The sequence below is a fragment of the Temnothorax longispinosus genome, unplaced genomic scaffold (assembly GCF_030848805.1).
Source record: "Temnothorax longispinosus isolate EJ_2023e unplaced genomic scaffold, Tlon_JGU_v1 HiC_scaffold_334, whole genome shotgun sequence".
Classification (NCBI taxonomy): domain Eukaryota; kingdom Metazoa; phylum Arthropoda; class Insecta; order Hymenoptera; family Formicidae; genus Temnothorax; species Temnothorax longispinosus.
The window spans coordinates 7,142-11,197 of record NW_027270159.1 but is presented as its reverse complement, the minus strand read 5'-3'; the positions used below and the strand labels follow the sequence as shown (position 1 = coordinate 11,197).

At 33.9% G+C, this 4,056-nt stretch overlaps 1 pseudogene; it reads left to right on the top strand.

The window, feature by feature from the left end:
• The first annotated feature begins 369 nt into the window (after positions 1–369).
• LOC139824355 (protein FAM50 homolog) lies at positions 370–3,447 on the top strand (annotated as a pseudogene).
• The last annotated feature ends 609 nt before the right edge of the window (positions 3,448–4,056 follow it).

Here is a 4,056-nt window from a genome sequence, read left to right as displayed (position 1 = left end):
CCTACACCTACGATTTATTTAATCTTCTTTACTATCACTGTCTATTACTGGAATGTTATTTGTTTTCTTTAAACAGATCGCTAATGGGCTACGAACAATGAATGCTGCTGTCATATTGCTGCAATATATATATCTATCTCTCTATGCAGTAATTTAGCGAAAATTTTTGAAACCAGCAGAGAAATACTGAGCGATCTGTTTAAGACAACAAATAACATTTCAGTAATAGACAGTAATAGTGAAGAAGATAAATAAATCGTAGGTGTAGGGTGTAATAAGAGGCAAGGGGTCTTACATTCAAAAAGCCCCTGATTTTACGGAAACTTAGTGAGAGGCGAGAGGACTCACGTTAAAAAAGCGTATCAAGAGACACGGTAGTGTCTCGCGCCAAGTACACGCGAAGCGAGACCGCACCGTGACTCTTTTACGCGACGCGACGGGTTGCGAGTATACGAGATGTTGAGATCTCGATAACGAGTGAACGGATCAAGTTCTAATTAGGCTTGATCGATAGCTTGGGGTCCAATTAGGGGGGGGTTTCTCTTATAATATTCCGCTACGTGCCCTACGAGCGGAGATATTGCGACGCAAAGTCCAAATGTCAAAAATTTTTTTTAAGATACTTTCTTCTACGTCAACCGCTCTCATTCATTATAACATACATGTAACAAACAGAGAACGTCACTTTCACTTTTTCGACACTGGCGGCTAGCAGCGTTAGTATCGCAGTGCAGTGCAGTGCAGTGCAGTGCAGACAGTGTGTTCGTTTAGCGCGCTGTCAGAGTGTCAGTCAGTTCATCAGTTATAACCTATCTCGAGAGAGATACGGTAGTACGCGCGGAGCGAGACCGACCGTGACTCTTTACGCGACGCGACGATTAATTCAAGGTAATTGTTTTATGTAATTATCCTATAATTATCTTATTCTATATATTACTGTTATACTTGTACTATTTTATTTACTGTTTATACTACGTTTACGTGAGTGTTTATACATACAGGTTAATAACCTATTATATTATTTTTTATATTGACAGCAGGGAGCTGATACTGAGATCAAGGAGCCTGTTCACACGAGGCGTTTCTGCCGCGCGATTGCGGCCGCGCGTTAACGTTTGCACGAGCCGCACGCTGTCGCGAGGTATAAGGTGCGACAACGCGCGCATACGCGCGTACGCGAAACGGCAGTAACACCGTAATCGTGCCGGCGATATACTGAATTGAAAATTGAATTGCTTCGTGCTTATCCCGAGATTTCGTATCCCTACATCGTGTTACCACCGCTGCCGGAAAAGAAGGTTCTCTACGCTTGGCAGAAAGTGACGACTGACACGTTCGATCCCGACTTCGTTGATCGCAGAAGAGCTGGACTCGAGGTACGTTTCCGATTTGCAATTATAACAGTATCGTGCGATGAATGTTGTACCCAATTATAACCTCAAATGAAGTTGTGCACGTTGCTAGTATTCTGATTATACAATACATTTTTACTTTGTAGAGGTATTACATATTGACAGCAGAGAGCTGATACCGAGGAGATCAAGGAGCCTGTTCACAGGTATATATTGACGGCAGGGAGCTGATGCCGAGGAGATCAATCCCGTTTACGCGCGAAGGAATTATCGTAAGTTATTTTATTATCGGTTCAACTTATTTTTATTCTTTTCCAGTTTTAAGAGTTAGAAAAAGATAAAAATATTGTATTTTATGTATTTTATGCTTTTATTTTATTAAAGCATGTATTTTATGCTTTGATAGAAGGAACGTGAAAAAGAGCAGGAAAAGGAAAGAGCACTAGCGGCGAAGCAGACAGAAAAGAACAAACAGAAGAGACAGATTCAAGCTTTGTCTTTTAATCTGGACGAAGACGAAGATGAAGCTGAGATGTCTTCTGACGAAGACAATGCCGAAAAATCCCCGCAGTCAGAAAATGTGCAATTTGATGGCCCTGCGATTAAGAAGATTTAGAAAAATCCAGATGTAGATACATGTTTTTTGCCAGTAGGAAAGAGACGAGGAGGAAAATAAACTTAGGGAAGAATTGAGACAAGAATGGGGTAGAAAGCAGAACGCGTTGAAGGAAGAAGAAATTGAGATCACATTCAGTTATTGGGGTGGATCTGACCATCGTCGGAGTGTTATAATGAAGAAAGGTGAATGTCTCAGTGGTTTAGAGAACGTTTAAGTTATTAAAATACTCCAGTGTCACTTTTGGAGTAACATTGGCATGATATATAATGTTCTGCTGCATAAATTAAATTTTCACACACAGGTAATTCTATCTATTAGGTTCTTCAGAGATGTTTAGAAGTTCTGAGGCGTGAATTCAGCGAGCTTAAAACAGTAATGGCAGATCAGTTAATGTATGTCAAGGAGAATCTTATATTACCGCACCATTATACGTTTTACTGCAACTATAACTGATTTTATTGTAACTAAGGTAAATATACTAAATGATAAAACTTATGAAGCAATATCACAATGTTGGCATGTTATTTTAATGTATGTAATATTGCGATTAGGCACGAGGAAAGAGCGGGCCTCTGTTCACATTTGACGTTCACGATGATATTCGTATTATGCACGATGCTTCTGTCGAAACCGAGGAATCACATGTCGGAAAAGTTTTACTTAGGTATTTATTATTAAAAGAATACTTTGTATAATTCTCTTTTATGTTTTTCTCATTAGATCATGGTACGAGAGGAACAAACACATTTTTCCAGCGAGTAGATGGGAACCTTTTGATCCAACAAAAAGTTACAACAAGTATACAGTGTCGGATAAAAATAGGAAGAAAGCTAAAATCTGATCTTAGATTCAACGAATTGTTCAATTTTGTTTAAAGGATTCAGATTCAAGGACTGTAAATATTATAACCAGATAAATAACTTTGTTTCATCGTACAATTGATTTATTATAAAACAGCTGATTATATATATATTATAATCTATTTTATAATTAATATATATTAGCTACATTGTATTTTTAAGGACTGTGATTTTAATTCATTCAGTTATGTGATAATATTTAATTCATTTACTCGATTATGTAGCTCTACTAAATAGTTAAGTTTTCGCAAACATTTGGAGGGAAAATAAAAATACATGAATAGTTTAATGACTTGAATATAATAATTACAATATAAAAATACAAAACCATACTTTAATTCATTCCGATAACAATCAGAAACAGTATTAAAATATTAATCCATGATCAGATCCTCTAACAGAAATCTATTTACAAATATTAGATGTATCATCTCTTGTCATTTCTTGAACATAACTGTACAAAAATAAATATATACAATTATATCGATTATAATCACGTATTAATATTCATAGGTTTGATACAAGTTGGATCCATGTATGTAATATTTTCGGGAAAATGGTCCATTATAATAAACTTTTTCTTAGTCGATCTGTTCAAGCAGTCAAGGAATCCGAACCAATAAATAACTAGTCCAGACCCGAATCTGTTCCAGTAGTTTCCAGTTTCGCACCGTTTTATATTCTTCATGTGTTTTTAATACATAAATAATTACTTATTTGAAAATTTAATAATTAGTGGATAAGGAATAATCACATTGTCAGGTAAATTTTTTATTTTAAAAATAATAATTGGTTTAATATAAATAATTTAATTATTGCAGATAAACATGATTTAAAAAACATGTTAATGTTATATATATAATGTTATATATACGATATATATGTGTATTTATATCCACTTAACATAGAGAATTGCAAGAATAACATTAAATATAATAAATACGTATTTAATCAATACATATTTAATAAATTTCAAAAATAGGAGACAATAGTTCTATATTATAACTATTATTACATTTAATGTTATAGCGATTCTCTATATAATACGAATATAAATACACATATATGTATATTTATAAAAAATAAGAGGTTTTATATATATATATATATATATATATATATATATATATAAAAATTAATAAAAATTTAATTAGTTGTTATTGTCAATTTGTAAATAATTAAAAATAAAAAATGGAAATTTTTTTTTGCCGATACTTGCTTATCA